At 42.9% G+C, this 22,156-nt stretch overlaps 1 protein-coding gene across 3 annotated transcripts in view; it reads right to left on the bottom strand.

Moving 5' to 3' along the window:
- LOC100642411 (zinc finger protein ush) overlaps positions 1 to 22,156 on the bottom strand; it is a 202,062-nt gene that overhangs the window by 35,595 nt on the left and 144,311 nt on the right. The window lies entirely within an intron of this gene.

Here is a 22,156-nt window from a genome sequence, read left to right as displayed (position 1 = left end):
CGCTCCAGGGGGTGGCCACAGCCAAGAGACCAAGGGCCGGCGCGAGCCGCTTGATTACAGGATATGCCATAGATGACGTGATATTAACGTAATGAATACCGATCGGTGGTAGCTGGTCGCATGTGGAGCCGCGAGCGTGCACGCGAGGAACGCGTCGCCTCTTTTTCGCCGCGTCTGTCCTCTCTTTCTCTCTCCCTCCCTCTCTCTTTCTTTTAACTCACCGTTAAAAGGGCCCCACGAATTTATTAACGGCGGATTGTCACGGCGGAACGACGATCACGCAATCGTTCCCTTAATCGTAACGGCGCGAAAGCAGAGGGTACCGAACCAAGAGATCTTGCCTCAGAGGCGCGAATAATGGATAATAATTGGACGGTGTAAGAGACACTCCGCTATGTCTCCGGAATATTTTCGCGTTAATTATAGTTGTCGTGTTTGGGAAAGTCTTCGAGTGATTCGCGGTAAACGATTATTTATGAGTTAGCCCGAGGTACTGGTCTTCCGCGAAATTCAGAGGTTTCGTGGAATTGACGCTTGGCTCTAGGAATCCGCGGATCACAGCACGATAAAATTAAGTCTTGTGCTGTATCGCATTTTATATCTTTTTATTTCTAATACGATAACACGGTATGCTTTCGTGAGCTACTTATATATGTCACGTTATATCTATATAAATGCTCATTCTTTGAAGTTAATTTCGAGCAACATTAGAGATTCATTTCGTGAAATTTATTTGAGAATTCGTGGTTATATTAGTGGCCAGCTAACTTTAGTACTTAACGCGACACCTCTGTAAAATTCGGATATACTGTTCAAGAGAATGGTAAGCTGGAGTTTGTATTGTTTCCCCTTTTAATTGATAAGATTGAATGTGAAATAATTTTAACGACTCATAGGCGTGCAGCGTCGTAATTTTGTATACCGACAGCGGCAGATCGTGATTCTAAAGAGAGGTTAAGAGGGGCAGCGGTGAACCGGTGAGTTTCTAGCGCAGCTGATTGCAGCCGCAATCAGGCTCCGGTGCGTATTTCAAAAGCGAACTTAAACGAGCCAATTCCGTGCTGAGGCAACTAAGAAAGTCTCATTTGTATCCTTCCATACTCCCGCGATTCCTTTGATATCCCTTTCTCATACTGTTTCTACCAGTTAACAATATAACCCAACCATTTCCGCCATTTAATCCATTCTTATGAAAACTCTAAGAAAAAATGTCCAATTCTAGCCTCGCATTCTAATACATATCGCTAATGATTCAATTTTTATTTGTGTTACATGGTAAATACGTATCGTCCACTTGATAGATATAATTTACGCAACCTTTCTTTACAATCCACGGGGAAAAAGGTATATTTTTTGAACCACTCTCCTCAATTTTGATCAGTTAAGAGATTGAAACTAAAGACTTCAGAAACTAAAAGAACGAAAAGATTAAATGACCAAGAGGAGGACAAGAAGAAGAAGAAGAAGAAGTATTATAGAAGCAAAAGGAGCAATTGAGGGTCCATGTAATGGACACGTTCGGCAAAATGACGCGAAATTTAAAGCGGTTGCATCCGGCGCGGTTAGCGAAAAGTGGCGTTTAACTTACGCGACCCGCCCCGTTCTTCGATATTCAATTACAGATTTGCATACGCGCATGCATCTCCATTAAACGGGGCCCATGGCCGCGGTAAAACGCGCCTCCGTCGCCGCCCAACATCGAAATTTGCCTCTGTAAATTTGCTCGGTCAATAAACTACCGTGTGGTTCATCGCGTACGGGGACAAAATATTTAAAAGAGGAACACGGGGCAAGCTCGCACGAAAACGATTAAACCGGGATCGAGTCGCGTCCGAATAAATTATCCCTTGGCTCGGCGAATAAATTAATAATTAAGACGGGAACCGCGCATTTCTTGGAAGATCGAAAGAAACCATGGAAATGGTTACAAACACGGAACTCTCTTACAGTAATTGCATGCATGTGCATAATGTTAAATTCGGTATATTTTGAGGAGTGAACGAGAGAAGAAACGAGATAGTGCAGTAGGTTGTCATCGACACGTTCGACTGGTGGTAGCCGGGCATTAATTGCACGCTGCGGCGCGGTCGTGCACGGAATTCGCGTGAAAACGTGATGGATTGTCGTCCTGGTGGAAGTCGTCGCGACGTCGTGACCGAGCCACGGAGTCATCCGTGGAATATAATGAGCCGACCGGCGCGGCGTCGCTGATCCCTATCGGCTTGATCCTGCCTCCTTCCTTTGTCGATGAACATCCCAAAATCGCGGTGCGTTTTGCTGGATCCTTAGTCCCTTGATCCTACGATCTGGTAGAACCTACTTCAGCGAGTTTAATGTATTCTCTTCTGAAATTCAGCCTGTCCGATGCAAAATGTCGAGATATTGCATATTGTTCGAGACAATTAAAACATCGTATTTGAACACTTGTACCGATCTTTTATAAACGTATTATACGAAACATTTTGCAGTTGTGTTAGCAATGTAAGAAGAGCCGACTATCGTGATGATATTTATCAAATCTTTCGTATATTCTAAAATAAAATCTCATAAATTATTCTAAAAAAATCTCATAACGTCAAGCGAAAGAAGGCAAAAAGATTTGGTATGCGTCTCACAGGAGGGCAAATAGAAAAGAGCAGAAACAAAGAAAGAAGAAAGATTGGCAAGAAAATGTGGGACGTGGATGAAAGCGAGGAACCGTCGGTGGAACCCTTCAAAACGACTGGCCTGACGGCGTACAAAGTGGTCATTCGGCTGAAGCTAAGTAGCTGACTCGATCCCGGGGGAATCCACCCTCTCGAGGACTCGACAAATTGCCGCCAATTAAAATTCTCTTCTTCCGAGGCGCATGCCCGGATCCTTCCTTCCTGCCTTACCGGAGCTGTTTCGCCCCCTCGAAGGGACCAGTTTCTGCGTCCAATTAAGTTGTAGCTCGGGTCCACCGCGCAACCGGACAGGTCCTCTCCGTTTCCAGTCCCAAATTAATTTAAACCGAACATAGCCTGATTCTCTCTCCTGCCTTCTCATCGAATAAAACCCTTTGTTACGAGATTACGATGATGAACCGATACCTACAACGATTGTTCCTCTTTCTTCTTCCACTTTCATCGTTCGTTCCGTTATTTGTCCATTTTCTTTGCGTGTTTTTGTTTCTGGTTTAGGCTGATATATAACTGTGGACCATTTTGTAGAATTTTAGAAATAGGTTGTCAACTTCCTTTTCAACAGTTTAACTCCTTTCGTCGTTGTAATCCAATACATCCAGTCACCGTATCAATAAAACGAAGAACTATCTTACTGTTACTTAGCAACTTACTGTAGTTCCTAGTTTCTAGTTACAGAATTTTCATTCTTATTAAAACCGTCCTTACAAATTTTGCTACTACGAACATACCAGGAAAAGAAATTTAATAACTCGGACTATTTTCTTCGTAAACTAAATCAATTTCCAACTTTCTATCCGTACTCCAACCCCTTCATCCCTGTCACGTGTAATCCACTTACATCGGGCCACTCCATTGATAAAAATTCCACGAAGAACATCCAATAGCAACGCGATGATCGCGAAGGGTATCTGCAAATGGACCCAAAGGGGTAAGACGGAAATCCTTCGAGTGACGCTCCAATCCGCTTCCCTCCTCCCTCCGCCACCCTATATTCGATTCCGGGATCTATTTCCGCAGTCAGCTGGTCCAAGGATTCCAGCCGAAGGAATCCCCGAACGAGGGCAAATCCGGCGAATGAAAGCCATTTTCAGCTAGTGAATCCTATGCTCGGCCTAACGCGGCCTTCCCTCCCTCACTTCTCTTCCGAATATGGAAACAAATAATCCACGAGGAGGATTCGAATGCCGGCTCGTTGGCGCGGAAAGCGGTCCTCGAAGATCCACGAGCTGCTAGGCGACAATGAGATAGAGCAACAAAGACAGAAGGGGATAGTCGACGGAGGAAAGGGGGTTGGAACGAAGAGAGACAGACAGAGGGAGGCTAGGAAGAGAGATGGTATCGGTGCCATATTAGAGGAAGTTATAAATCGCTGCGAATCTAAAATTGATCTTTTCTGCAGCGGTTCGAGGCCAGGGGACGAGCCAGAGGGCTCTGTGTCTGCTTCTCCACGCACACATATACATTCGTACGTACATATATCGATGCATAGACGTACACATTGTCGAGTAAAAGATGTTCTCGCTCGCACTAGCGCGAGCAAAGAGCGAGAAAGCCCCGCGTTGGCGTTCTACGCGCGGATGTCGCCGGGGTAGTCACCTATCGAGAGGAGCCTCCGCGAGATATATCGATTGCGACGCGTCTGCGAGTTCGAGATAAGCCAGATCCGCATAGCTTCGGCTGTCGCGCCACCCCTACGCTTACCACCCTGCCACCCTCTCGCACGCGCCCCTTAGCCAACCTTCCTACCCTTACTCCTCCGCCCTGGAGACTTTGCTGTGACCAATTTTACTCTCTCTGAGAATCATCGTCGGAAAGATGACGACTGTAAGACGGATAGAGCCAGGCTATGGGTTAATATTTCATTTTTAGCAGTTTATCCGATGCTGGTCACTGAGTAATTTTTCTCTGCGATCGAGAGAATTGATATTTGAGAGATCTTTCTCTTGTACGTTACATAAGTTGATTAAGATGCAGGCAATGAGTTTCCTTATGACAACGAAATATAACACAAGCTGATAGTAATAGGACGAAAGAGAATATTAATCCATTGATTAAAAATTTCTCTATCAGACTTCGATATCGTCGAAAGATCTTGTAAGTTTGGTAAGTTAGTTTAAAACGTAGGCAAGAGAAGATGTTACACGAATACGAATATTTTACGTGGAATATAAAATACACTTGAAAACTTTCCGCGGTGTTTGCTGGCGATATCTCACGCCCGCGACTCGTAACTCCCGAAGTTGCGTATCGCGGCCTAATTGGAGATCGGTTTATACTCAGACATGCACAATCTCCCTCTTGGATTCGCGGCTCGACTCGCGGGCGCTCACTTCACCAGCCAAGCCAGCCGAAAGCAAAGTCTGGGAGGACAGAGACATTAGCATAAGGGTGGCTGATTTATAATTATAGTCGACGAAGTTCGGGATGCCGGGCACGCAACTATCGTCCAAGCCTTCGAGGATCGCTTTGCACCAGCATGGCTGATTAACATATCTACGGCCGGACACCGAGCCAGGGATAACGTTCAACACGTTCCAGCCACGACTTTATTCCGTGTGCTTTGAGACCGTGTGTGCACGCTGTTCGTTCCATGCCGCACGTGGGTGTGCACGGAGGCTTAATCCACAGGCTCCTTTGTCGACCAAACAGATCCTGCGCGTCCGGTTTGCCAGTTTCTCCTCTCGTGACTCGGCCAACTCTCTCGCTGCTATGTATATATAAGTACAGACAACTGCGGTAACTGGATCGCGGGTGGACGATCGTCCATTGGTAATCGGAGAAGCTCTGTTTCGCGAGTTCTTTTCCCTAGCCACGGCTCGATACCGTGGATTTCTTCGCGGCGAATCGAAAGAGATAAGCAATGAAACCGCTGGAAAAGTCGAACGTTACACGCCGGATAAAACCCAGCGTCACTTTACGATCGCTATCATCGCGGGATAGCTTGCTTATCGCCCTATGCAGTCGAGCATCACTTGCCAGATTCCTATCTCAGATTGCCGCGGACACGACCGACCGAGTTATTGAATTTTAGAGCATCGTAATGGCGGATGTTTCAGACCGTAAGGTGAAGGTTGGAAAATTGCTGGTGGAATTGATAAGTCTAATGGTATTTTTCTGCCGTTCATCCAGTTTCCAACATGCTATTTGAAAGATTTTTAGCGTTTGAGAATTTAGTCGAGTGTTTTGTAATTTCTGGTAAACCCTATCTATTGTACAGATACTTTTAATAATGGTAACTTTCATTTCCTATATCTTTAATATTTGAAATATGTATAAGATTAGGCTATCCGCTGGTTCGAATAATTGAACCAGCCTTTTAGAAAAATAACTGACCAATTAGAATCTCGCATTTGTATGATATAACGATTTAAAATACACAATAAAAAATTATAGAAACTTCACGCAAGAATTTTAGAAGAAAATAATGGACGAATAATTATGTGAAATTAAAACCTGCTCTACTACCGGTATCGCACATTGAAGTACCTCATACATAATAACCATCAACCTGTCAAGACATAGTCTTCAATTCCCTATTAAACCTTGCTGTGCGCACGGTAAATTTCTCGAGGAAACGACGCGACGAGTTTTTCGGTGCTCGTCCCAGGCGTCGTTCGCCATAATCATTTCATTAATATTCGCTGCACCAATAATCGCGGCCGCGGTTATATGCACGTGTGCACGCACACTGTCTCGCCCTTAGATATACCTTAACGTGCATGTAACGTCGTATACGTAAACAACGAGCGAAGCTCCGCGTTATCAGCGACGCGCAGCGCCGCGTCCTCGACGGGAGCGTCGTCTTTATCTCGCGCGCCGTGGCGTCTTGATATCAGGCGGCCATTAGAATATCTAAATACCACCCCCAACGCGTCCGAATCTTTCAGCTCTCCTTGTTTCTGCCGCTATCGCGAATGGGAAGCTTCTCGGATTTTAGTTGGTATCGAGAGGGTTTTCGATAATTCACCGTGTTCTACTTTCGAACTATGTCTGTTCGGAAATGTATTTCTTTCGGCTAAGGTAGAATAGAGGAAGCTTATGGAGGGATCTTTCCACCCCATTTTCATATTTATACTCGTCACTGCCCTCTTATCCGCCAGCTTATCAGCCGTTGGCAGCTTCTTGTCATCGAAACTTCTTTTCAATCACACGTCCCTCTTTCTATCCGCGACAGAATGCGCGAGAAATATATTTCTATATATTTCTTCGATCAGCATTGAATCGATGATACGATTTGTTTCGATATCTGTCGCTTATACCTTCGTTTAATACCGAGAAATCAAATTAATAAACAATGAGGAAAACTCTAAATCACACAGCCTAAGGGATAGGATTATTTCAATAGATGTTTCTATTACTGTCATCTATGTACCTACTGCGATAGATGCAAAATTCATTATTCATTTAACTTGGTCACTTATTGTAACACTGTAAAATAATCTTAACCTGCTAATCCCAATATCTCAATCATCGTTACAGTAATGAGAACGAGACGAGTATCTGGTGAGTAAAACGTGCGATAAAATTCCTTAAATTCATGAACTGTCTGATTCGCGAGTGACGAAGGGTGGAACGACATTCGCGTCAAAAGATTCGGAATGAGACAGGACTCGGGATAGCGAGGACAGACAGGAAAGGAAGCGAGAAAGCGGGACAAGCTCGCAAAGGTAATCTCCGCGCCGTGTTGCCTTGGAAGGGTTAAGTTGTAGAACCACGGCTGGTCGCCGAAGATAAGGATAGCTCGAATCGCGCTCGCAGAGCCGCAGAATCCGCAGTACTCCTCGGGCTGCCGCCACCGATTACCCTCGAGGATCGTTGCGACGTCGACGTCTCGCGTCGGTCAGTCGTTGAAAAATTGACGAGATAAAATCCGATTGAATCGCACACCGATGCAACGCGATCGTTTGCGTTATTTGATTTATCGCAATCTCTTCTCACAAAGTTTATTTTTTAACATTTGTTCTCTCTACCTCGTTTATGACGTGTTGATTTGGATAAAAATCTGAATATTAATCAGGATATTAATCTCTGACTTACAGTTAGAGCAAGTGAAATCTCATGCAGAAGTAAAGTTGTATAGTTACCATTACGAGACGGTGAATTGGACTTACCTATAACAGAAAAAGAAACGCACATTAGAAATACGATTTATTATATTTAAAGATTATATTCTTCAAGAATGATAGAAAACTTGAAACATTGAAAATCCTTTCAGATGGACGAAGGAAAGCGTATTATTTTATCAACATCACATCGACGAATGAAACAAAATTACAAAATTCCACAGATCTGAGTATAAACGCCCACTAAATATCCCACCATCATAAATCTCAAGGAGGATCAAGAAGCCATCAAAATCCGGCTCGTAAACAACCTCTTCCCTTCGTTCTAACCCCTTTGCAATTCTAAACACATTGAAACCCATTGGGGAACCGGAGCAAACAGGGGTAAACGTAGCTAAATTGAATCGCCAAGACGCTTGGACCGCGACCTCGCCTCGGCCGATAATCGACACCCCCAAGTCGATATTAGATTTGCTTTGAATCGCGTTGAAAACCCACCCCCTTCGTCGTCAGTCGCCTCCTATCGGCCAGGCATAAATCAGGCTGGCGATCTTAATAAATGCACGAGAGGCGAACGGAGGTGGGCTCTCTGGTCTGAGCATTGGGAAGAGGGTGGAAGGTGTGTCGCGGGGGTTGAAACGCGACACGAACGAGAGAGGGGATGGGAAGGACAGATCGTATGAAACGTCGGGGCGGTTGGTAGGCAGCTAATATCCTCCTGGCCGCTATCCCTAGGCTCATCTCAATAAATTCAATATACTTGTGTAAATCGGAACCCTCGAACATCCCCGTCGAACAGCAGGTTCTCTGGCTGCCTGGATGGTTGGCACGGAGATGAGTTGCTAGCCCCCCTCATGGCTGCTACCTTCCCTCTACCACCTCCTACGAGAATGCGCCGATAATGTATCGATTATTGATTACCCATAATGAGCCGGCTGCTTTGATTTTTTTTAGTTACACTCCAGTAGCGCGACGGTTCTTGATGGTTTCATTTAGTAGTTTAGCGCTTGAGCTTCGTCCTCGAGGTACGAATACAGGATTCTACGGTGGAATCCTTTTTTAAGAATTTTGTTTTTCCATTGGATTATAAAATCTTCAAGATTACTTCATGTTTTTATATTCGTTTAAATGGATTACTGCATCTTGATGTCTCATGTGATATTTTAAGGTTCAAGCGCTATTTTCATACGATAAATGTCCAAGCTCGGATTCATTTCTAAAATTGTTGTCGTCGAAAACATTAAATCACAGGATCTCTGTCGTTTACACGTCATAAAATGAAGAATAATATATAAGAATAAAGAAAGGAATCAGTCAGAGTTCGTACGTTTCTTGGTAATTTCTTAGCGATCAAGGAACAAATTTAACCATGATTGCCAATATCTATCCAAAGGCCTATCCCGCGCGAGAAGATCCAAGTTCGGTGGAACGAGCTTTTCATCGAGTCGTTAGTTAACGGTTCCACGACTGCTTCTGCCGTAGTTATCGACGACTTATCGGCCAGTAATGCCGCGGGGATCGTATTTAACCGGCGATATTAATCGATTATTGATACCAGTCGGTGTCCCATAATTTCACGGATCTTACCACCAGCCTGACTTCGATTTCCTCACGAACGAAAATCGTTACCCCCCTTTTGTAATTCACGTCCTTCGCCACGATTTTAATGAGCGTACCTACCATAAAGGGTTATATTTCGCGCGTTATCGAGGCGTTTCTTTTCCCCCTCGTTTCCTTTCACGGACGATAGAGAAATACGTCCCGGATTCGCGACGAGCTTTTCATCGAGCAGTTAGTTAGAGCGGCCGATTGCAAGGCACGTCTGAAAGATAACCGTACGAGCCACCCCCTGCCGAATCGACGACCGTAGACGACTTATCGGCCACTTTTGCACGCCACCGTACTTTTCCCTAGCCCCGTCACCCGACGCTAATGCGAGGCGATCGCGTTTAAACGCTCGCTACCAAACGATTCCACGCGATTACAGCTTCCGCGAATCGCGCCGTATTTCCTGGCCAACTTCTTCTTTTTTTCCACCGTTTCTTGGCTTTTTCGTTTTCGGGAATTTGGCGATGAAACGTGGAGATCCAGCAAACGGTCGTTTCCTATGTAAGATTTGTCCAATTGGTAATTTGCCATGCCAGCGAAATGCATATTGGGTACAGTTAATTTTTGTTTAAGCCTTTATCTTCTGTATTTTTAACGTATATTTTAAAATACTACTATGGATCGTACAAATTAAAATACTATCAGGAATTATCAACAAGAAGCTAGCGTTTTCTTAGAGATACATATAATACATGGATAATAAATGGATATAAATATGTCCTTTAGAAGTAGCTGAAACAGAAATGAGTAAGAAAAGCAGTGATCGCACATCCGTGTGAATGTAAACCGTAATTCTCCAATATCGTAAAAATGACTAATACTCCGACAAGATATCTGCATCCATATCGTTGTTAAGTGCAACAAATGTTCAACAGATATTCTTTGTGTATTCCTAACTTGGTAAACGTTTAAAGAATACGTATATAAAATTACGAATGAAATTTGTATTTGGCAAAATGATGATAGATCTTATGGGCAGCCTCGAATTTCATCGGGCGAAATGATTCTCCCTCGATGAGGACATCTTTCTTCGTCGTCTGCTTGCTGGTTACCCAGGCGAGGAACCGCGGTGAGATAAAAATAATAAATCATCCTGTGTACGAGAGGCGAGACGCACATGCATTGCCGAATTCTCCGGTATCGCGAGTCGATACGGAAATGGCTGTACGAGAAGAGGGGTGTGCAACCCTGGATAGAGGGTAGAAATTTCTTACTTTTGTTAACGCGCATCATGCTGCCTTTATTATTTCTGATTGTTTCCGAAAAATTTCCGAATATTTCACGAAATGGTACACATACGTGTACCGTGCATACAGAAGGAAATGGAAAATGTAAATACATGTATTAGGTCGTCCGAAAAGTTTCTTTCGTTTTATAAGGAAACAATGGATGCACAACATTTTCCGTTTTATATTATTTTATCGAATTACGTATGATCCATTTTGTTCTATCAAAATAAAGATCACAACGTTCGACAGATTAGGTTTCATGTTTGTATAAAGATACATCGTTATAAAAGACGGGTCTGTAAAAGAAAGACACCTAATAGAATACAATACCTAACCTACAAACCTGATACATAACCTACAAAACTAATACAATATATCTTAACATAGAAGTCGGTAACTAATTCCTCCACCTAATAAAATTCCTTTCTTTTATTCTTATTGTCGGAATCGGTCTATAAGTTTGTACAATTTTATCGAATGCGAAAAGTTTGCTTCATTTTTCAGATATTTAGTAAAAATTCATCTATGAAGTATTCTTCGCCATTATTTACGACTTTTTCCCAACTTCTAAGACGTGCAGGATGATAAACAATTGTTATTAGAAAAAATACAATATAAGATGAAAACCGCGAGAACTTGTGGATCAACCTATTACTTAGGAGAATCTATTTCTTTGTAAAATTGCCGCTAGATAATTATTTATTCTATTAATAACTCGTTTAACCTTGTACTATGGTCTTGCATTGGTATCCTCTGTGTAAAAAGATTATTTAATTCTTTACTACTAAATAGTTCCAATAAAACATCAATCATGCATTATCTAACCGATTTTGACTCGGATCAACCCCCCAGAGAAATATTCCATAATACGTACTCTACGTTTCCTTGTGTTATTATACGCGTTGCAACAGCACGTATCGGTAACACACATAAGCACGAACGCATACTCAGCAGGCTGACGAAGGTGCGCGATCCGAAGGGGCCACGGTGCGAGACACTAAGGGTGCACGGGGGTGGAGGTTGGGTTCGGTATCTCGAACAGCGCGCGCCGATTAATAACGAGCAGTCGTTACGGGAGATAAGGAAGTGCTGCGTCTCTCCCTCTCTTATTTCTCTCGTTTAGCACGGGGCCGAGAAAGAACCGGGTCGCGGCAAGACACATGTAGGTGTACCGATTCTGTATAGTTAAACGCTGCTACGAAAGTGTGTGCAGCTGGAGATGTACAGCGACGTGCGATCGACGATAAAGCGGCGTAAATTTTAAGGATCGTTCAGTAGGAAAGCATCGAGGCTTTCGCAGCCATCGAGGGTTTTCCTTTAGGTAGATGCAATTTTGCTTGTACGATACACGCTTGTTACGGATATATGTCCCAGACAACGCACGACGTCTTTAAAACGTCCGTTTTAAATCTGCTGTACCCTTTGGCCTATTTTAAATGTAATCGTATTTTTGTAAGAATAAGAGAGAATTTCACGAAGTGAGATCCGTACAATTGACTTGTAGTTGTGCAACTTACTTAATAAAAACTGAAAAATCCATCGTTTTGTTAAAACATACATCGATAGTAGAACTACGTACTTTTTCAATCTGTGCTTGAATATATTGCAGATAAAAGATCATAAATATATGATCGTGCTTCTATGTTGGTAAGTGTCAGTCCTAACTTTGTCAAAAATTTTGACATATTTTCAATAATTTTTAAATGCAAAAGATAAAACCAATCGTTATAACTACTCTCCTCTAATAATTTTATAATACACAGTGTCTCAATTCACGTATCATCTTCCTCGTTGACTATCAACCCCAATAAAAGGAAGAATAACATGTCCAATCGTCAAGCGGGCATTTGGCTTTCATCTATACGTTTGAAGAAACAAATCCGGTCAATAATCAGAGAAATCGGATTCCTTTTCGAAGAACGATACGGAGCACAGAGGTATACATAACAGGGAGTGTACAATAGCGAGATAGGGTTGCCGCGCCATTACCTCGAGGACGACGACGACGAACACGACACGTAGACAACCGACGTCGCGCACTTTGTCAACTTTGTATATCAATCAACCGGGGCGGTAATGTTCCCGGGACATGCCGAACAGCCGATAAAGGACATCGATGCATGAAGCAGAGGAGCCGATGAGCCGAGTTCCGAGATAAACTCGACGGAGTCCCCGTGTGCATCACTTCCATTCTCTTCGATTTTGTTTTTTCAAATTGATACAGCAACGATTCCCATTCTTGTGTAATGGGGAATCGATACACGAAATTATTGGAGCAACGTTCACGATGGATTGCATCGAGATCGGTGGATACAAATTGCAACTATATAATTAAAAAATAGCACATGTCTATGCATTTGTGCCACATGTAAATTGTAAACATGTAAACATGGAAGAAGGTGTGAAAATGGTAAAAATACAGGCTGGACATCGATGTAACTAATTCTCGTGATTAGTTCCGCTTATCCTTCGAATACGAGCCACTGAGGAATCAAATCGAACAACTCCATTTTTTGAAAGATCCGCTTTACTCTGTTTCCCTTAACATTCGTCTCCAATCGATTGCAAAATCAAAATTAAATCTAGTTGTAGCTACTTGATCTGGCTTTACTGGTGATCTAATTTTATTTATAGAAACTAATACGAAAAACGCTCAATCTCTATTAACCCTACACAACGGAAGACAAATCTTGATGAGACTAAAATACATTGAAATTCTCAACTTCTCCTGGGAACTCGTTCCCAAAACTCATTTCGAACAGGTTGGAAAATCATCGCCTGACGCTGGCCAATCCGGCAAAAACCGGGCAATCATCGAACGAGGATAAAACTCGTGCCCTGTTCCACGTGCTCGCGAAACACCCGTAAAACATACTACCTAGTCCTTTCTCTCTCTTTGTACCACGAAGCACGAAATGCCATCGACCTGCTCCAACGTTTGCCCGCGTGTTCGCCCGCAAAAACCGAGCAATTATCGGGCACCGCCGATAAGACAGCCATCTCTAGGCACCCTCGTTGCCGCGACCATAAATAAGCGGCCAGCAAACGAAATCCTGCGGTTCGGGGATCGTTTTAAAATTACGGCAGTTACCCCCAACCATTCTATCTGTGTAGACACCATAGACAGAAAGGAGAACTCTCGTCCAATCAGATATATCGCGAAGCCTAGCGCGCCTCGGATAAAGATAACGAATCCGCGATGAGCGGAGGAGATCGATCGACTCCGGTCGTTCGAGCTGCACCCCCGAAACTTTCTCCTCTCCAGGATGACGGGCTAACACCAGCCATGGTTCTAGGTTCGTGCTCGCTGAGGAGGGGTGGTTTGGTGCCGGTCGGAGGAGAAGCTTATCGCGAAGCGCACGCGGTCGCCACCGCCAGTCACCACAGCCGCGGAATTCCGAGGAATTCGAGGGGTTGGAGGAACCCTGCAGACAAGGCAAGGCCACGGAAAACCGCCGACAGTGTGTTATATCGTCGTTTGGCAGACGAGGCTTTTCTGATTGCCATGAATTTCTTTCGTCTGTGGGAACTCGAGCATCGTTGTTGTTTCCTGAATGGAAGGGGCGGGGGCAGGAGATGAACGCATCGAAGGGTTGATAACTAGTGGTCGGTTTTATTTAGGTGAATTTTTCCTAGGATGGCTGAGATGGATGGTTAGAGAGGTTTGGGGCGATGATCGATCGTGGTGGTTCGTTTATGTCATGATTTTTGATTACATAGTTAATACGATTAGTATCAAAATATAATAAAACTAATATTATAAATCTAATAAAACGTCTTCATATTATAATTCTATAATTATAAAACTTTCCAATTAAGATTATATCTTGGCTAATAATTTAATATAATACCATTTTCTATTATAGCTCTTTTCTTATAATTCGATTCACAATCCATTATTCAATTCCATAGGAATCCCACTTCTTCAAAGATAACCTACTTCCTTTCAGTAATAAATGAACAATCCTTACAAAATTACCACATCGATCGAAATAAACCAGATAACACGACCGACTTTGCGATGAGTAATTCAATTTCTCCGGACACTGCATAGAGACTATGAAACAGGGAAGTTCACGATGACAGGTACGTCCACATAGAAGGGAGGATGTTTCAGCTAACGACGTGTCGTAACATCGAAAGGCTCGCGCCAGCGGGTGTACAAGCTTACGAAGGGTTTTCATAATGCACCAGGACTTCGTGGCGGTGCGGCATGCAGTCCGCTTATCGGTCGTGGATCGACCGCGGATCGATCCTCGAATGGTTCACAGTGGATTTTCAGGGCGTTTCGTGGTTGTTTCACGAGGGTGGCGGTATGCGCAGCGTCGATGCCGAAGATCACCGAGAGAAAGCAGAGAAGACAGGGGAGGAGCGAGAAAGCCCCGGGCAGCATCGAGATCGAGACGATGAGCACCAGGTGCATCGAGACCTGACCACGAAGCCCCGTGCACGATACAATGTAGATACCGGCCGCTGCATCCCTGGCTGCGATCCTTCCTCTCTCGTTCTTTCTCTTCGACGGGAAGACCCGCCACATTCTTCTACGGTTTTCTTACTGATGGATCCGTTGATTTTTCACGATTGTTTTCCCTTTTCCTCTTTTTTTACGTTTTTGAAACGAGTGAATTGATTTAAGTTTGACTGTTGGGATCGTTTTAGGGTTAAGTAATCGAATTGTCAGTTTTGACTTCCTGGTTTATAAGATACAATTACACTTCTGGATAGAACAGAGATCAAATCACCTACTTCTAGTTAGCTTTTCAATTGAGAATTTTTATTTGACTATTTCCTTCAATCTTTTACGTGAAGATTAAAGGAAGCGACAGCATCTGAGAAATAAAAATTTCTAAATGAAGAACGTTTCGATGAGAACATTGCAAGATACGATGTTTCATGTTTCTTAAACAAGTTTGAAATCCGCGAAACAATATTACTGCGCTCGTTATTAAAAGGAAACTGGCCACAAAAAGTAAGAAGGTTCAAAGACCGGCGAGACGAATCGATTCGTAACGCTCTTTAATACACCAACGTAACAAATTCTCCAAAACTCTGTTCACATTCCAGCGGCCCATCATCTCGATGTTGCTTCGTTCCTGCTTCAAGAGGCTGGAAAAAAGAAATCACCAGGAATAACGCAAAGAACAGTTGGAATCGTTGTTCGAACGGTCAAAATCTGTGGGTGAAGGGAACCGGGGCCGGTGTGTATTCCAATTTACCGTCGCTACATACATCGAGCCTCTTGCAAGGAGGAAGAAGAAGAAGAAGAAGAAGAAGAAGAAATGCACGCGGAACGATCGATAAATCGGTTTCCACGGCGCGTAGCCCGATAGCCTGTGCTCGCGATGCATGGGGGGATCCAGCTCGTACGCGGCGCAGAGCCAGGGCGCGGGCCCGATTAACACGTTGTTTGTATAGGGGAATGTATAATAACAGGTTGCGCCGTTGGCATAGGTACCCATTTGTATCTGTAGGAGGGCATCTCGGGTTCTCATCCCGCGGAAGGATAAGAGCTGGACCGAGAAACGTGGAGGAAGAAGGAGAAGGAAGATCGGTACGAGACGGAACTGTTTGGCGAGGATAGACGGTACACGCGTTCCTTCGAAAACTTCTTCAAGTTTTGAGGGAACGTGTATGGTGGACACTGAGGAAAAGGATCGATGGAAAATTTTGTTGGAAGATGTCAAGATCGAAAGAAAGAATGGAGAATGATTTTTTTTAAATCTTGATTTGCATTTTAATATTAACGAATATTTCATTCTGCTAAATTATTTAGGACCTTTACGACTCGAGTGTATTCGTATTCTTCTTTCATTAAAAAATTCGCTAAAGTTTCGGTGATATTTTTTGCGATCCAAAAGGATTGAACGTAGGCTACACAAAAATAGAAATATTTGCAATGAGACTCGAATGAAAATAAGGGTTTATTCTATTGAAATAAAAACAAATAGAAGATTGAAAGACATTGTTTCTAGAATAAAACTACCAAGGCAGAACTTAAGGAAGTCTATCCCTGATTACATTAAGAAAAAGAGAGAAACTCGTGTATGTAGTAGTAGCGAATCTAGATTGCGCGTTACTTTTCAGATTGCTCCATACTTTTTCGTCGAGGAGTTCCCGTACAACGTTTCTTGTGAAAGCTGGATCACGCACGCAGAATGTCCGAGATCAGATTAACAGACAGGTTCACCGAGAGAAGATCGTTCGCAAGGAGGCCTTCCACGTCGGGCTTTATGATTTGTTTACTCGGATCGCCCTCGATGCGATGCAAACCCGCCCATCGTGGCAGGCCAGCACCAAGCTCCGAACTCTGACCCCCGGCTAATTGTTGTTGGCTCTAGATCTTCGATAGTCGTTCACGAGATTCTGGTACCACCAACGACAACGATTCAATACCATTTTTCAACAGCTACGATCGGAATGCTTTCTCTCAGATCTAGTTCAACAACCATTATACTATTTTTCTTATTTCCGGTACGATAATTATATATTATACACAATGCTATTCAAATAATATATAATCATATATCATTTAGATATATCATTTTTATGTACCATAATTATATATTCGTCGGTTACAAAATGTTATAGCTTCTATTTAGTTCTTTAACTGTACGATCTTAAGGATCAAACTTAAGCTGTATTTCTTCGTTGTACAACTATAAAGTAAACCCTTACTGGTACATATAAACTACATTAGTTGCAATCAAATTCGTTCTGTATATTTTTTCTTACGTAATTACTCTACCTATCGTCAGTGACAAAATTAGAGAATTGTCAGTCTTCTAACTATATAATCGGTAATGTCACATTTTAGATCTTTAAGTATCTTGGCGAAGTAGAGCGATTTTTCTATCAATAAATATCTTCACACCTCCAAATATCCCGCCCATTTCCTCGTTCCATCTTTCCAAATCTAGCGTTCCCAAAATCCCCGCGAAGCGTCTACCCAGTGATCCACATCACTTTGATCGAGCTACGATGCAGGTTTCCTTGCGCTAGATCGCGATCGCGAAAGAAAAAACGGGTGTTATTCTATGTATACCTACCAGGACGAAAGTAGGAGGAGAAAAGCTTTGGAATGCGGTCGTCGAGAGGAAGATAGCGAAAGAAGGGAAAAATGGATAGAAAAGAGATAGACAGTCACACACGGGCAATGGATCCACGCTATCGGCGACTTTGCCGGCCGAGAGTAGAAGAGAGAAAGAGAGAGACTTATCTAGCTAGCCTCTCCTCCACCGCCACCCCATCTGGCCGTTTCCGATATTAAAAATATCAGCCGGTAGATAGGCGGTCGGCTATCGACGCTCGAGCACTCGAAGGAACTTCCATTAAAAATAGCTATCTCTATCTGAAGCCGGTACTACAACAACACCATGGGCCCATGCCAGACGCTCTGGCTATCCTCGTCGCACCCTGGCGATTCACCGTGCCAGTGTCTCTCTCGCACTCGCGTCCGCTATCGTTTCAATGCGGTGGTGGCTGCTTTTGCGGAGGAACGGACACGGAGAACGTGCACGAGCATAAAAACCGGGCTTTCTCAGGAGATACGGGATCTTATCGCGGGCAAATGTTTGGAGGCGCGCTATCAGCCCGGTTTATCAGGACACCGCTCCTCTACGTCTTTCCACCTCTTCTTCCGACCACCGCTACCCTTTTCGCCGTGGGCTCGTTTCTTGGTCCTAGTTTTAATTGCCGTTACAGCGGAAAGGCTGTCATCAAGAAGGTTGCCGAGTGCGATTTCGCTCAAAGGAATCTCTTTCGCTGGCACTGAATAGCTGCAGGTATGGAGAGACTTTTAGGGATGGAATGTCAATATGCGTACTAGAAATTCGAAATAAATTCATCGACCAATGGCATAAAATATTGTAAAGTGTTAAAAAGAAATCGGAAATAACAAATAAGAAGAAAAACAGCATTGGAAACGCAAAACCGCAGGCGTGTTCGATAACGCACGAAAAAGACCAAGCAACAACGAGATCAACTCGATCACCGCTGTTCAAGCTGCAGAGTTTACGCACACAGCTATCGACCGGTCGCGATTGATCGCTCATTATCCTTCCGGTACGAGCTTCGTTGCACCCTATCCTCTATCCTTCTTCTTCTTTCCGTCGGCATAATTAATTTCGTGGCACAGTTAAAGAGGGAAGAACGCGCGCGATCGATTGAAGAAGGAAGGCTGACCCCTCCGCCAGGATTTCATAAATAAAGATACAAACAGCCGGATCGCAAATAAACTTACAAAGTATTGGAAGAAGCCCGTGGCTGTCGGTGCTCACCTATAATCTCGATGGCGACGAGGTACGAAGGACGAGAGAAGCGGGTAAAGAGCCGAAGAGAGGGTTGGGGCGAGGGGTACGCCGAAGCATACCGTGGGGATCGATAGATCGATCCATCGATGGGTCCCATCCATCGGTAACACGCCTCTCCCGATCGCCTCGTGGCTCGTGAAGCTCATGCGAAACAGATGAACGAAGAGAGAGAGAGAGAGAGAGAGAGAGAGAGAGAGACAGTTGGATGAATCGACGTTGAAACGATACAGCCGGACTCAACTGGGACAGACAGAGCGAAGAAGAAGCAGAGGAAAGAGAGAAAGAGAGAGAGAGAGAGAGAGAGAGAAAGGGAGAGAGAGACAGAAAGAGCCCCGAGGGGCCCCTCGTTGCACAATTATCTCATTTGCCGATCGGACCCTCCCACGTGTTAATTTGCTTGTTGGTTAACCCGGCGTCCCTCTTATCGTTTATTTCGTTCTTGCCTTTCGTGGAACCCTCCGCGCCACCTCCTTCGCCTCGTTCATCTCCGTTCAACATGGCCCATCGGCCTTCTTTTTTCCTCCTCGGCCTTCCCTTGTCCTCGAAATCGCGGCACCGATCGCCTCGACTCGCGTCTGCTCTCGCTGAAAATCGACCACCGCTCTGTTTCGCGCACCAGACGATCCGCCACGAAACCCACCTTCGACCGAGCGGAAATTTGCCCGGTGAACAGGCTAAAAAGTGGCTTCGCTGGGTCCAACAATGTTTGGTGAATTTAAACTTGAATTGGTGAATTTGGTGAACTCGAGGCGAGAGCGAGTTTTCCGTGAGAATTGATTAATATTTTCAAGGTTGGAATTTAGGCTGGAGTGATAGGATAAGAATGTAATTGTGTAAAAAGAATGTAGGAAACGTATGTTTGTAAATCGTAATGAACAAATGATTAATATCTGTTAATCATGAAGATATTGGAATATTATGTATGTTTTATCTTTCCCATGCGATAATCAATTCATCAGGAAGATTAGTAATTCGATTAAGTCTGAGTAGAATTTGATTCGTTTCGATCGAGCGATAGAAAACGAGTAATCGTTCTAACTACACGTAACTTTAAAATAACAGCTTCGTATGAAGCATAAGTTCGCTGCAATATTACGTCGAAGCAGTTGTAAAAATTATGCTATCACTCGGTAAATTTTGTTTCCCTTACTTCTGTCTTAAAAGTCTATAATTTATAAAGTCAATTTTTTTTCAATTTCTCCAACTTACAAATTACTCTACGATTTTCTAAAATCACACAGAGTTAAGAATTACTGTACGTCGGAAGATCGTCTTACGATCCTTTAAAATCCCACCAATTTAAAAATTACTTTAGTAAACAAAATTAAAAAAAAAAAACTATAATTACTTTTTGTCAGAAATTCTAAGTAGATATATCGAAAAGGTACCGATCACGTGTATAAAAACTTAGCCACGATCAATTAGATTGACCTACCTCATTTATTGTCGAAGAACCAATATCAGTTTATCGTTCAAGAAACCGAAGATTAAACGTCATCGGTAATCAACTGCGATATCGATCACAATAATTGTATCATAAGAACATTCGTGACTATAGGAGCTGAAGTTTATGAGATAAAGGGAAATCAACAAACAGAAGATGGAACAAAGTCCAAGCGGAGATAACCGAATGTGTGGTCGCGATATCGATCAATGACCAGATCGATCGGATCCATCTCGCACTTACCGCTAACCATTGTCTAGACAATTTATCAGGCTTATCGTAACTCCGTTATAAAATCGTTATTTCATGATCGTACGACGATTAACAAAGCCAATGATCGTACAAATGACGAGAGATTACCATCTGGATCACGCAATCTGTATCTAATTTCGGCACTCGAAAACAATCCTTCCCAATTTTTATTCTTGAGAATCAATTGGAATTTGTTTGATTTGAAGTGCTGTACGAAAAAACATAATGTTTTAATAGAAGTTTACGAACGAAGAATTCTACGTATAACAAGATAGTATTATCTGGAATTAATATTTTTGTGTAAGTAGATTTGCGAAAGGGACTTTCGAAACTTTTACAGAAACTTAACCTAAGACTAAGCTTTTGAATATTCAAATCCACCGGGGACAAACTTTCTGTCTTGCCTTGCTAATTAATTAACATAATATTATAAGCAGCGATCTTTAATAAATGTTATATTATCTTGAAATTGAAAAGTGTTTTTTCTTCGAGGTTAAACGAGAAACCTTCGAGAACCAGTTTCCAATTTAATCACCGAAACCGTAATCGTTGCCACAATTCATCTTCGCTTAATTTGAAGGTTTTGTAACAACAAACGATTACCTAAAATCCCCAGAATCATTCTTTTAATCGTATTAAAGTTTCAAGTAATAAATGGACCATATAAAAGTGAAACCGATCGACTCCATCAATATAAATCGCTTGGTTTCCAAGAGGATCATCGCTAATCGCATATTCTGTAACTAATTGTGCCATTTCAATTATATAATTACGCCTACAATATTATATTATATGTTTTATATTACATTATTATATTATATTATTATATTAGAATATTATATAATCCTATTGATATCCACAAATATAATCGAAAAAGTATCATATTTTATTGTTTATTCGCGTGTTGAACGCTACGTACTTTGGATTTCTTGCGAAAAACAAGCAAAGAGAAGCAGCAAAGGGGAAACGATGTTCTAGTCGTAGAGTAACCAGAAGGAAACGGTGTGTAAGCTCGAATTCGGGGAACAAAAGAGGCGGGCAGAAAGCTGGAAGCACGGACGGAAAGAGAGGCAACGGACGATGCCGGCGACACAGGGAGGAAGTGACGTCACGGTAAAGTAACGAGCCTCGCTTAGCCGCGATAAGCCACTAATCGCGCGATCTTAATGAACTCCTCCCATTAACGCTCCGAGGCCGCGACCGGCAACGTTCGACGAAACTCCTTCTTTTTCTCTGCCGTTCTGCCTGTGCTTTCGATCACCCCCGTCGAATCGAATGGGAAATCGCAAGACGATCGATCGTCGAAACGGTACTAGGAACTGGATACACATTTTTCTGTTTTGCTTTTCATTCTTTTTGGTGTTTCAACAAGAGAGAGGGACCTTTCGAGGTTGTTTAATCTTCTCGTTATAATATTCTTGGAAGTAGACGAGTGTTTTGGCTGTACAGTAACATCTTTGGTTGTAGCTTTCTGAATTTAAATATCGTCGTATAGCTTCGTTTTTACTTCGGGTTATTTCATTATATACTTTATGATATTGGAAGTTTGACAACGATGAATACGAACATAATTGAGTGGGAAATT

This window comes from Bombus terrestris, chromosome 11 (assembly GCF_910591885.1).
Source record: "Bombus terrestris chromosome 11, iyBomTerr1.2, whole genome shotgun sequence".
Lineage (NCBI taxonomy): Eukaryota > Metazoa > Arthropoda > Insecta > Hymenoptera > Apidae > Bombus > Bombus terrestris.
This window is presented reverse-complemented; position numbering and strand designations above follow the sequence as displayed.